This window comes from Strigops habroptila, chromosome W (genome assembly GCF_004027225.2).
Source record: "Strigops habroptila isolate Jane chromosome W, bStrHab1.2.pri, whole genome shotgun sequence".
Taxonomy (NCBI): domain Eukaryota; kingdom Metazoa; phylum Chordata; class Aves; order Psittaciformes; family Psittacidae; genus Strigops; species Strigops habroptila.
The window spans coordinates 10,901,662-10,916,114 of NC_044301.2; the positions used below are offsets into that span (position 1 = coordinate 10,901,662).

Consider the following 14,453-nt stretch of genomic DNA (forward strand, 5'->3'; position numbering starts at 1 on the left):
CAGGCCACAGTGTGCTTTCACTTGGAGGGGCGTCCAGTACACTTGGAACCGACTGCCCCAGGGGTGGAAACACAGCCCTACCATCTGCTATGGATTGATCCAGACTGCACTGGAACAGGGGCAAGCTCCAGAACACCTGCAATACATTGATGACATCATCGTGTGGGGTGATACAGAGGAAGAAGTTTTTGGGAAAGGGAGGAAGATAATCCAAATCCTGCTGAAGGTCAGTTTTGCCATAAAACGGAGTAAGGTCAAGGGACCTGCACAGGATATTCAATTTTTGGGAATAAAATGGCAAGATGGACGTCGCCAGATCCCCACAGACGTGATCAACAAGATAACAGCAATGTCTCCACCAACTAACAAGAAAGAAACACAAGCTTTCTTAGGTGTTGTGGGGTTCTGGAGAATGCACATCCCAAATTACAGTCTGATTGTAAGCCCTCTCTACCACGTGACCCGGAAGAAGAATGATTTCAAATGGGGCCCTGAGTAACAACAAGCCTTTGCACAAAATAAACGAGAAATAGTTCATGCAGTAGCCCTTGGACCAGTCCAGGCCGGGCCAGATGTGAAAAATGTGCTCTACACCGCAGCCGGGGAGAATGGTCCTACCTGGAGCCTCTGGCAGAAAGCTCCAGGGGAGAGTCGAGGTCGACCCCTCGGCTTTTGGAGTCGGGGATATAAAGGATCCGAGGCCAGCTATACTCCCACTGAAAAAGCGATACTGGCAGCCGATGAAGGGGCTCGAGCTGCCTCAGAAGTGATTGGAACTGAAGCACAGCTCCTCCTGGCACCCTGGTCGCCTGTGCTGGGCTGGATGTTCAAAGGCAGGGTCTCCTCTACACAACATGCAACTGATGCTACATGGAGTAAGTAGGCCGCACTAATTACACAACAAGCTCGAATAGGAAATCCCAGTCGTTCAGGAATTCTAGAAGTCATCATGGACTGGCCAGAGGGCAAAGATTTTGGGATGTCACCAGAAGAGGAGCTGACGCATGCTGAAGAGGCCCCACCATATAATGAACTGTCAGAGAGTGAGAAGCAATATGCCTTGTTTACTGATGGGTCCTGCCATATTGTGGGAAAGCATTGGAGATGGAAGGCAGCTGTGTGGAGTCCCCTGGGACAAGTTGCAGAAACTGCTGAAGGAGAGGGTGAATGGAGTCAGTTTGCAGAGGTGAAAGCCATCCAGCTGGCCTTGGACATTGCTGAACGAGAAAAATGGCCAGTACTTTTTCTCTATACTGATTCATGGATGGTGGCAAATGCCCTGTGGGGGTGGTTGCAGGAATTTAAGCAGAGCAACTGGCAATGCAGAAGTGAACCCATTTGGCTTCTGCACTGTGGCAAGATATCGCTGCCCGGGTGCAGAACCTGGTGGTGAAGGTACGCCACGTAGATGCTCATGTACCCAAGGGTCGGGCCACTGAGGAACACCAGGTAAACCAGCAAGTGGATGAAGCTGCTAATATTGAAGCGGCTCAGATGGACTTGGATTGGCAACATAAGGTTGAATTATTTTTAGCCTGATGGGCCCATGACACCTCAGGCCATCAAGGCAGAGATGCAACATATAGATGGGCTTGTGATCGAGGGGTGGACTTAACAATGGACACTATTGCCCAGGTTATTCACGAATGTGAAACGTGCTGCTATTAAGCAAGCCAAATGGTTAAAGCCTCTCTGGTATGGAGGACGATGGCTGAAGTACAAGTATGGGGAGGCCTGGCAGATTGACTATATCACACTCCCACCAACCCGCCAAGGCAAGCGCCATGTGCTTACCATGGTGGAAGCAACCACCGGATGGCTGGAAACATACGCTGTGTCCCATGCCACTGCCTGGAACACTATTCTGGGCCTTGAGAAACAAGTTTTGTGGTGACACGGCACCCCAGAGGGAATTGAGTCAGACAATGGGACTCATTTCCGGAACAACCTCATAGACACTTGGGCCAAAGAGCATGGCATTGAGTGGGTATATCACATCCCCTACCATGCACCAGCCTCTGGGAAAATCGAACGGTACAATGGGCTGTTAAAAACTACACTGAGATCAATGGGTCGTGGGACTTTCAAACACTGGGATACACATTTACCAAAAGCCACCTGGTTGGTCAACAGTAGGGGATCTGCCAACAGGGCTGGCCCAGCCCAATCAGAACTTTTACCTACTGTAGAAGGGGATAAAGTTCCTGTGGTGCACAGAAAGAATTTGCTGGGGAAGGCAGTCTGGGTTATTCCTGCTTCAGGTAAAGGCAAACCCACTTGTGGGGTTGCTTTTGCTCAGGGACCTGGATATACTTGGTGGGTAATGCGGGAAGATGGGGAAGTCCGATGTGTACCTCAAGGGGATTTGATTTTGGGGAAAACAGCCAATGAACTCAATTGTACGCTGTTGCCTGCTCTATAACACTTTGATAGCCCACCAGCTAGATATCTTCAGGTCGCCAGCAATTGACCCTGACTTCCCTCCGATCATCACCTCAACAAAGAATGAATTTTGAGGAAACCAGACGAGCTCAGCAGTGACCAGACGAGTTTGGCGGTGTCATCAGCAGGCAACAACCCAGCACTACACACTGTCCCTCCTGCCCTGAAAGACTATTACAAGAGATGGAGCCTGACATCATGGACTGGATGAATTCAGCAATTTTATAGGGATTGGTCCATGGACTAGGGAATGATATCTTTCTCTTTGTGTGTGTGGGGGTGTGTGTGTGTATATATATATGAGACAAAAGCGATGGTATATTGAAAAATGTGGGATCTGAGCATGACATGGATGGTATGGAATAAGGGGTGGATACTGTCCTGGGTTCAGCTATAGCAGTCATTTTTCTCCTTCTTAGTAGCTGATGCAGTGCTGTGTTTTTTAACTTTCAGCTTGGGAACAACGCTGATAACACCGATGTTTTTAGATGTTGCTAAGTAATGTTTATTCCAACCAAGGACTTTCTCAGTCTCATGCTTTGCCAGGGAGGAGGGGAAGCCGGGAGGAAACAGAGACAGGACACCTGACCCAAACTAGCCAAAGGGGTATTCCATACCACTGCATGTCATGCCTAGTATATAAACCAGGGGGAGTTACCCGGAAGGCCCAGATCACTGCTCGGGTCGGGCTGGGTATCGGTCGGCGGGTGGTGAGCAATTGTATCCTCTCCCCTTATTATTTCACTAATCATTATTATCATTGGTGGTAGCAGTAGTGGTTTTTTATTATACCTTAGTTGCAGGACTGCTCTTATCTCAACCCGTGGGAGTTAAATTCTTCCGATTCTCCTCCCGATCCCTCCGGGAGCAGGGGGAGGAAGAAGGGCGGGGAGTGAGCGAGCGGTTGTGTGGTTCTGAGTTACCAGCTGGGCTCAAACCACGACATCATGGCAGGGGGGTTGGAACTAGATGATCTTAAGGTCCTTTCCTGTGGTGTATGTAAGGGATGGATTCAGAGCATCTTCATGCAGCAAATCATTATATTGCCTATTGCTCTAGCTTTTATACCATTCTAGCAAAGCTATCTTTAGCCTATTACTCTAACTCTTATGCCAAACTATTTTATCACATCATGTTTAGTTCCTGGTTTACAGTTTTGTTTTTTTCAACATTCTTCTTCTTTTCACAAACAGTGAAACCAGTTCCTTGTCTTTCTCTTCTTCTGCTCTTGTTCTGCTGGGTTGCTCTGATTAATCACGCTGTGTACTTTGCTGCTTCTTTAATTCTTTCTTCTCCTACTGAGCAGTTACTTCTCTTTGGCAATAATGAAATAGTTTCCATCCTCTCCCACACTTTCCAGCTCTAACTATTCTATGATTTTATGAGTGCTAAAACTCATGTCATGTCTCAGCTTGAGAACAAACTATAGAAAACTGCAAAAAACCCTAAACAGTTGTTGAGAGACAATAGTTTAATTAAGGAACAATTATATCTGTAATTGTAACAATTGTTCATTGTATAGTATAACCAATACACAATAGTGATAGGTATTAACGTATGTGAGACAAGGAAGTACAAAATGAAATATAATCCTTTGCAAATAAGAAAATTCAGTTTTAAGTAACTTTAAGCTTGGTGGCTTTGTACATAACAACAAAACTTTCCAAACCTAAAAAGCCTGACCAAAAGAACTTAATAAGGATCCTTGTATAAGATAAATCGTTGTAGCTGACATAGTTTTAGAACCTTATGACCTTTGCACAAAATTTATTGTAAGCAAAACAGGACTGTAGATAAAGAGTGTCTGAAACTAGCAGATGTTCAGGATGTGCTGTAGCTAAGTTAACTGATAAGTAGAAGGACAAGAAGAAATCACTCACTTATGTCAGCACTATTACCGAACTAATTAAACTGGCGTAAGCACTTATCTACTGTGCAGACCTCAAAGACTACCAGAAGAAGAATGCAAGGAAAAGATAAGGTGATGAAGAGGAAGATGATGAAGAAACGACCACCAAAGGTCCCAAAGACCACTACCATAATAAAGTGCGCATGCGGGAAGAATGTTCTAGGAATGTGATGTCATCTATAAACAACTTCATGAATATGTATACAATATAATGAATATGTATGACTAACGACAATATAATCACGGTTTGATTGATGCTTGGACAGAACACGCTAGGAGGAGCTATCCCCCGTGTTCTCCAGCACTGCAATAAAGAATACCTGCTTGTCAACTTAAAACTTTGTTGGTGAGTTCTTAACAAGTTCTACGAATCATATGGTAATAAAATTTTTATTTCACTCTCATTTTCTGCATATAGTACAAGCAATATAGTAGAAAACTATTTGTTTTCAGGGTGGGTTTTTTTCATCCTACAGCAAGGCATTATCATCTGTAATACTTTACAATTCGATGTATCTGCATAACTTTTAAGGTAGTTATCTCTTGGATTCCTACTGAAGAGTTACAAGGATAGGAGGGGACTGTAGGTATTGCTGTAAACTGAGACCATAGGTAAAAATCTCTTATAAGAACATTAAATGAAAGTTTTAGAGTATAATTTGCCTCTAAGAGAATTCAAAATAGTGACATTTTAGAATACAGTTAGAATTTTTTTAAGGCACACCTTTTTTGAAAGCAGTTGTTTTTCATGTGTCACCTCGACCAATTTGAAAATATGTATGTAAGATTACTTTCACAGAGCCACATTACCTAGTCTCAATATAGAACAATTTATGTATGGTCTGGGAAAGCTGTCTTAGAAAATACATATAGCTTAATTTGCATGGTAATTTTTTTTTAATTGTAAATTAAACTGATATGGTTCAAGTCTGAAAATATTTCAGAATCATAACTACAATAAACTCCCCTACCTTTCTGGTTCCTGAATTTGAAAATTAGGAAATGAAATTATTCTAACTTTGAGGTGATTCTGAGTTTGAAATTATTCAACTCAGGTGGCATAATTTCTGAATGATGTAATGTTAGCGCAGTGCAGATAAGTTTAATAAGGATAATGTCATCTTATTCAGTATCTGTAGCTTTAAACCTCCTGTAGTATTTTTTCAAACTTAGTCTTTCTTGAAAGTATCAGTAAGGTCATATCCCCAAACAGCACACAGTGTACGGTGTATTACTGCGGAGTAGTTAAGAAATGTCATTTTGTGTTAAGGTATACATAGCTGGTATCTTCAAAACATGTACTACTTGGCTTCTGAATGTCTCTTTACTTGGCAGTCTACAAAGATTGAAATGCTACTTTTTAATCCTAATAATGTGATGAGAACACAAATGTGTGTGTGAAGGACAGGTACAATAACAAGCACTTGCAAAAGTGAGATATAGTGCAAAATCCAGAAAAACTGGTAAAAAACTTAAATGAGGTGTGCTGTCATCCTGGCAATACCAGAGAGGGACAAATCACGGCAATGTGCTGGGGCTTGGCCTACACCTACAGAGCCCTGCTCAACACTATCCAGCACCTTCAAAGGGAAAAAAACGTCTCTGGATCTGATGGCAAAGCAACGGACAAAACAGCTACTTAACCCACAGGCACAAAAGCTACATCAGACCCACAGGAGTATAAGGCTCTAGGAGATATCGGTACACAGTGTACCCTGACGCCATCAAGCTATCAAGGGGTGAAACCCGTTTGTATTTCTGGAGTGAAAGGAAGATCCCAAGAGTTGACTGTACTGGAGGCTGAAATCAGCCTGACTGGGAGGAAGTGGCAAAAGCACCCCATTGTGACTGGTCCAGGGGCTCCATGCATCCTTGGCATAGACTATCATCTCAGGAGAGGGTACTTCAAAGACCCAAAAGGGTATAGATGGGCTTTCGGTATCGCTGCCTTGGAGACAGAGGAAATTAAGCAGCTGTCCACCTTGCCCGGTCTCTCAGAGGATCCTTCTGTTGAGGGGTTGCTGAAGGTAGAAGAACAAGTGCCAATTGCGACCACAACATTGCACCGGCGGCAATATCGCACCAACCGAGACTCCTTGATTCCCATCCATAAGCTGATCCGCAGACTGGAGAGCCAAGGAGTGATCAGCAGGACCCACTCACCCTTTAATAGCCCCATATGGCCAGTGCAAAAGCCAAACGGAGAGTGGAGATTAACAGTAGACTATCGTGGCCTGAACGAAGTCACACCACCATTGAGTGCTGCCGTACCGGACATGCTAGAACTTCAATATGAACTGGAGTCAAAGGCAGCCAAGTGGGATGCCACAATTAATATTGCCAATGCATTTTTCTCAATCCCTTTGGCAGCAGAATGCAGGCCACAGTTTGCTTTCACTTGGAGGGGTGTCCAGTACACTTGTAACCGACTGCCCCAGGGGTGGAAACACAGCCCTACCATCTGCCATGGATTGATCCAGACTGCACTGGAACAGGGGCAAGCTCCAGAACACCTGCAATACATTGATGACATTATGGTGTGGGGTGATACAGAGGAAGAAGTTTTTGAGAAAGGGAGGAAAATAATTCAAATCCTGCTGAAGGCCAGTTTTGCTATAAAATGGAATAAGGTCAAGGGACCTGCACAGGAGATTCAGTTTTGGGGAATAAAATGGCAAGATGGACGTCGCCAGATCCCCACAGGTGTGATCAACAAGATAACAGCAATGTCTCCACCAACTAACAAGAAAGAAATACAAGTTTTCCTGGGTGTTGTGGGGTTCTGGAGAATGCACGTCCCAAATTACAGTCTGGTCGTAAGCCTTCTCGATCACGTGACCCGGAAGAAGAATGATTTCAAATGGGGCCCTGAGCAACAACAAGCCTTTGAACAAATTAAAAGAGAGATAGTTCATGCAGTAGCCCTTGGACCAGTCTGGACCAGGCCAAATGTGAAAAACGTGCTCTACTCCGCAGCCAGGGAGAATGGTCCTATCTGGAGCCTCTGGCAGAAAGCTCCAGGGGAGACTCAAGGTCGACCCCTCAGCTTTTGGAGTTCGGGATAGAGAGGATCCGAGGCACGCTATACTCCCACTGAAAAAGAGATACTGGCAGCCTATGAAGGGGTTCGAGCTGCTTCAGAAGTGATTGGAACTGAAGCACAGCTCCTCCTGGCACCCCAGTTGCCTGTGCTGGGCTGGATGTTCAAAGGCAGGGTCTCCTCTATGCATCTTGCAACCGATGCTGCATGGACTAAGTGGGCTGCACTAATTACACAATGAGCTCAAATTGGAAATCCCAGTCATCCAGGAATTCTAGAAGTCATCATGGACTGGCCAGAGGGCAAAGATTTTGGGATGTCACCAGAAGAGGAGGTGACGCGTGCTGAAGAGGCCCCACCATATAATGAACTGTCAGAGAGTGAGAAGCAATATGCCTTGTTTACTGATGGGTCCTGCCATATTGTGGGAAAGCATTGGAGATGGAAGGCAGCTGTGTGGAGTCCCCTGGGACAAGTTGCAGAAACTGCTGAAGGAGAGGGTGAATGGAGTCAGTTTGCAGAGGTGAAAGCCATCCAGCTGGCCTTGGACATTGCTGAACGAGAAAAATGGCCGTTGCTTTATTTCTATACTGATTCATGGATGGTGGCAAATGCTCTGTGGGGGTGGTTGCAGCAATGGAAGCAGAGCAACTGGCAACGCAGAGGTAAACCCATCTGAGCTGCTGCACTGTGGCAAGATATCGCTGCTCGGGTGCAGAACCTGGTGGTGAAGGTACCCCACGTAGGTGCTCATGTACTCAAGAGTCAGGCCACTGAGGAACACCAGGTCAACCAACAGGTGGATGAAGCTGCTAAGATTGAAGTGGCTCAGATGGACTTAGATTGGCAACATAAGTGTGAATTATTTTTAACCCACTGGGCCCATGAAACCTTCAGGCCATCAAGGCAATGTATACATGGGCTCATCACGAGGGGTAGACTTAACAGTGGATACTCATATTATTTTGAGCATCAAATCATACCGTATTTGTGGAGCACACTCTGAGCTTAGGACCAGTGCTTATGCACACTTGACACATATTTCCAATTAAGCTTCCTCATGGGTTTTTTCGTGTGTCAAGTGAAAGTATAACTAAGCCTTTGTTATATGGACATAATAAAAAGTACATGGGAACCTTTGTCTCCAAAGCATATTCATAATTATACCTTACAGCTCTTGGATCATAATAGTGAAATTAAGGAGCTTATCCACAGCTAAATATGAATTTATCCATGGTTGAAATCCTCCAAAATAAAAATATTATCATCACTTGAATACTTTTTTCATACTTTGAAAATAATAATTATTAAATAAAATTAGTTGAGTGCCCAGTTCTGCCATGATGGAGTATAGCTGGATAGGTACAATCCGATTTCCTCAATTATTTTACAAATTCGGAGTCATATATTAGCAGTGCTGTAATCTTTCTCTGTCCTCAGGGGGATTCAGTTCTTTTAAAACAACTTAAACAGGAAAGCATCATTGCTCTGTCAGACTGCAATTATGTCCAGAATTATGAGCACAAAGAATTGTGCTCTCACCCGTATAAACTAATGGAGTTCTTCTACTGCAGATGGACCAACATCAGTTTTTACAGAAATATTGTGCCATAGTTTCTAGCTGTAAATAATGCTTTGGAATTACAATGTAGTTTTAGGTAAATGCGATAGCCTTATCTAAAGTGGATTCTAATGATAGCTCAGTAAGAATACCTGTGTTTTTTTAAAACCTTTCATTGGCTTGCACTGGAAAGCCATGATGTTACTATTAAAGTCTCACACAGAGTTCTTACATGCAGCAGTCTATTATCCAGCTACTGATTAATTGGTGACCAACAGGAAGGATTAATTGTTAAATATTTAGCAATTTTGGGGTGGTGGTTCTTAAGGGTACTCTAGTTTCACCTAGCAGATCCAATTAAACCCTGAAGTTATATGGGTGTTTTTTCTTATATGGTGCCCTTCTTTATTGCTGTTAGACCTGGAAGGGAATTCATATACTCCTCAACATAGAGATCTTGGATTTCCAATGTTTGATGCACCCACACTCCTCTGATCTCAGAAGTTAAATGTTTTTACCAGTAGAGTGAATTCTCAAGTACGACTAGCACAAGATTAGGCCATTTAGATGGTAAACTTCAAGTAACTGCTTCTCAGCCTGGGGTCTTGGAGACACCTGTGGGCTGCGAAATGTCAGGAAATAATTTACTGGAAATTGGAGAGCAATGTCTTGGCACATGTGTCCTGATTCTCTTAGTAGGGGAGAGCACTGAAGTTCCCTAGGAGCTAATAACTGTTTCTGGATCAGAGAGTTAAGTAGTTCTTTCTGACACAGCATTGAAAATAAAAGGATTTGGCAGAAAAAGAGCCCATTGGGTAATAAGAACTTCCCTGTAAGTCTGCAGTCTGCCTTACAGGGTGTCCTGGGTTCAGCTGTAGCAGTCATTTTTCTCCTTATAGATGGGCTCGTGATCAAGGGGTGGACTTAACAATGGACACTTTTACCCAGGTTATTCATGAATGTGAAGCATGTGCTGCAATTAAGCAAGCCAAACAGTTAAGGCCTCTCTGGTATGGAGGATGATGGCTGAAGTACAAGTATGGGGAGGCCTGGCAGATTGACTATATCACACTCCCACTGACCCGCTAAGGCAAACGCCATGTGCTTACCATGGTGGAAGCAACCACCGGATGACTGGAAACATACGCTGTGCCCCACGCCACTGCCCAGAACACTATCCTGGGCCTTGAGAATCAAGTCTTCTGGCGACACGGCACCCCAGAGAGAATTGAGTCAGACAATGGGACTCATTTCCAGAACAACCTCATAGACACTTGGGACAAAGAGCATGTCATTGAGTGGGTATATCACATCCCCTACCATGCACCAGCCTCTGGGAAAATCGAACGGTACAATGGGCTGTTAAAAACTACACTGAGATCAATGGGTCGTGGGACTTTCAAACACTGGGATACACATTTAGCAAAACCACCTGGTTGGTCAACACTAGGGGATCTGCCAACAGGGCTGGCCCAGCCCAATCAGAACTCTTACGTCCTGTAGAGGGGGATAAAGTTCCTATGGTGCACATAAAGAATTGGTTGGGGAAGACAGTCTGGGTTATTCCTGCTTCAGGTAAAGGCAAACCCACTTGTGGGGTTGCTTTTGCTCAGGGACCTGGATATACTTGGTGGGTAATACGGCAAGTCCGATGTGTACCTCAAGGGGCTTTAATTTTGGGGGAAAACAGCCAATGAACTCAATTGTATGCTGTTGCCTGCTATATAACACTTCCATAGCCCATCAGCTAGATGCCCATCTCTACCACTCTGGGCTTTGAAAAGAAGATATGTGCTGTCATGATCATCAGAAGAGAATCAAGTCATGGAATGCTGGCAGCAGCAGCAGAACTGTCCTCAGGTCACCATCGACTGACCCTGACTTCCTGCCGATCATCACCCCAACCAAGAATGATCTTTGATGAAACCAGAGGAGCTCAGCAGTGAACAAACGAGTTCAGCGGTGTTGTCAGCAGGCAACAGTCCAACACTACACACTGTCTTTTATGCCCTGAAAGACTGCTACAAGAGACGGAGCCTGACATCATGGACTGGATGAATTCAGCAACTTTATAGGGATGGACTGAGGAACGATATCTCTCTCTTTGTGTGTGTGTATATAAATATGAGACAAAAAGTGAGGGTATATTGAAGAATGTGGGATCTGAGCATGACATGAATGGTATGGAATAAGGGGTGGATACTGTCCTGGGTTCATCTACAGCAGTCATTTTTCTCCTTCTTAGTAGCTGGTGCAGTGCTGTGTTTTTGACTTTCAGCCTGGGAACAACACTGATAACACTGATGTTTTTAGTTGTTGCTCAGTAATGTTTACTCTGACCAAGGACTTTCTCACTCTCATGCTCTGCCAGGTGTCGTGGCTTGAGCCCAGCCGGCAACTCGGAACCACGCAGCCGCTCGCTCACTCCCTCCCTTCTTCCTCCCCCCCCCTCCCGGAGGGATGGGGAGGAGAATCGGAAGAATGTAACTCCCATGGGTTGAGATAAGAACAGTCCACTAACTAAGGTATAATTCAAAACCACTACTGCTACCACCAATGATAATAACGATTAGTGAAATAACAAGGGGAGAGGATACAATTGATCACCACCTGCCGACCGATACCCAGCCCGACCCGAGCAGTGATCTGGGCCTTCCGGGTAACTCCTCCCGGTTTATATACTGGCCATGACGTGCTGTGGTATGGAATACCCCTTTGGCCAGTTTGGGTCAGGTGTCCTGTCTCTGTTTCCTCCCGGCTTCCCCTCCTCCCTGGCAAAGCATGAGACTGAGAAAGTCCTTGGTCGGAGTAAACATTACTTAGCAACAACTAAAAACATTGGTGTTATCAGCGTTATTCCAGGCTGAAAGTTAAAAACCACAGCACTGCACCAGCTACTAAGAAGGAGAAAAATGACTGCTATAGCTGAACCCAGGACACCAGGGAGGAGGGGAAGCCAGGAGGAAGCAGAGACAAGACACTTGACCCAAACTAGCCAAAGGGGTATTCCATACCACAGCACGTCATGCCCAGTATAAAAACTGGGATGTGTTACCCAGAAGGCCCAGATCGGTGCTTGGGTCGGGCTGGGTATCTGTCGGCGGGTGGTGAGAAGTTGTATTGTGCATCACTTGTGTTTATTTTTTTCTTTTCCTTTTCCCCTTTTAATTTTATATTCTCTCCCCTGGTTATTTATTTCCCCTATTGTTATTATTATTGGTGGTAATAGTGGTAGTTTTTATTGTACCTTAGTTGCTGGACTACTCTTATCTCAACCTGTGGGATTTACATTCTTTTGTTTCTCCTCCCCATCCCTCCAGGAACGTGGTGGGAAGAATCAGGGGAGTGAGCGAGTTGCTGCGTGTTTCTGAGTTACTGGTTGGGATTAAACCATGACACAGGGTCTTGGGTGTCTTCCATAGTCCTAGTTCATATCAAGCTAGGGTTCCCTTTTCACACAGAAAGCAACAATCTTTGTGTTTCCTTCCTGCCCTTCTCACCGAGGACAGTATCTTCTTGGCTTTTCTTGCGTATTTGTTGATCACATGCACACACGTACATGTGTCTACCTTTCAAAGAAAATAAGAGTAATTTAGAGTATAATATTTGTCCTCCTACCTCAGTCTGCTGTGCATAATGGAGTCACACTTTCACCACTATCCAGTGTGGATTTTTTAAAATTTAATTTAATCTATTGTTTTCTTTATGATAATTAATTTCTGGAGATGATGCAGCTAGTTTAGTGAGAAAATAGGATTTTATTCCGCTCCACACATCAACAACAAAATTGTTATGTAAGTACAATTACAAAATAGTTTAGCCTTTCTTGGCCATCAAATACCCACAAGTCTTATTCACCATATGGGAAATTATATAAGAACTTCTGAAAATGAGGGCTTTCATTAATGTTGGGTGTGTTAATCAAACCACTAATAAAAACATAGCTTGACTTTTAAATTCTAGGTCAGGTTTCCTATACCTCTTCTCTTATTCATATGCTATTTGAACGTATTTGACACAGTGACAGTGAGAAACAAGGAATTATTGATTGGTGATTTTTAGTGTCAGTTTTAGAGGAAAAAGCAATCCAACACTGGGAATAAAACCAGCAAGGCCTAGTGGGCATTCAGTTTTACTTCCAGATGTTTGCTATATATAGACACAGTAGGTAATAGTGGAGCTCAGCAAGTTGAAACCAGTCACCAAAAAAATAGTGTAAAGGATTAATTCATGTAGCTCTGCATGCATTCTTCCATTATAACCAGTAAGAAATGACTAAAATTGTTGTAGGAGTCCTGATGATACTGTGTTTGAGAGGTCTGAAACTAAGTGTCAAATAACTGTTATGACTATTCAAATTAAATGTTTGTAATAATAACTGATATGTTTACAATTTTAAGTATCTTATTTAAAACTGATCAGCTGCCAGTTGAAGGAACAGTTTGGACAAATTGATTAAATGTTTAACCATGTAGACTTAAGTGACTTCCATGAACTCTGCTTCTGCTTTGGAGCTGAATTGTGTACAAAACAGGATAGTTTACAGTAGGTCTGATCAGCTTTCCATAGGAGCATAAATGTACTAATTCCTGTATAGCCAATTAAACTATTTTCCAAATCACGCATTTATTCAAAGTTTTTTTATGAAATGAGATGACTCATTAGATTTTTGTTACTCCTAAATCTTCTCTTCACAGTTAGTGTCAGTATCCATTAGACATGATTGCTAAAAGAATAGAATAGACCGTTTCAGTTGGAAGGGACATACAGCAATCATTAGTCCAACTGCCTGACCACTTCAGGGCTGACCAAGTTAAAACATGTTATTAAGGGCATTTTCCAAATGCCTCTTAAGCACTGACTGGTTTGTGGCATCAACTGCCTCTCTAGGAAGCCTGTTCCAGTGTTTGATCACCCTCTCAGTCAAGAAATGCTTCCTAATGTCCAATGCAAACTTTTCCTGGAACAGCTTTGAACCATTCCTATGTGTCCTATGACTGAATTCCATTGAAAAGAGCTCAGGGTCTCCCTCTCCACTTCCCCTGTTCAGGAAGCTGTAGAGAGCAGTGAGGTCACTCCTCAGCCTCTTTTTCTCCAAATTAGACAAACTCGGAGTCCTTAGCTGTTCCTCATAGGACATTGCTTCCAGCCGTCTCTCCAGTTTTGTTGCCCTCCTCTAGATGCATTCAAGGACCTTCACATCCTTCTTAAATTGTGGGGCCCAGAACTGCACATAGTACTCAAGGTGAGGCTGCACCAACATGGAATGCAGCAGAATAATCATCTTTCTGACTGGCTGGTTATACTGCATTTAATGTACCCCAGGATGCAGTTTGCCCTCTTGGCTGTCAGGGCACACTGCTGACTCCTATTGAGCCTGCTGTCGACCAACACCCCCAGGTCCCTAAAGACTAGCTAGTTTCCTAAGTAAATGAAAAACTATCAGAATTTCATGGAACCAGCTGTGGTGATTCATCCAAAGAAGCTCTGCACTAATTAGC

General features: G+C 43.8%; 1 long non-coding RNA gene across 1 annotated transcript; it reads right to left on the reverse strand.

Annotated features, from left to right (window-relative positions):
- Positions 1-3,186: 3,186 nt before the first annotated feature.
- LOC115619040 lies at positions 3,187-12,290 on the reverse strand. Its single transcript, XR_003994893.1, has 2 exons — positions 12,200-12,290; positions 3,187-3,234 (listed from the first exon to the last, which is right to left on the reverse strand). It is a non-coding gene; the product is annotated as an uncharacterized LOC115619040 (long non-coding RNA).
- Between the last annotated feature and the right edge of the window lie 2,163 nt (positions 12,291-14,453).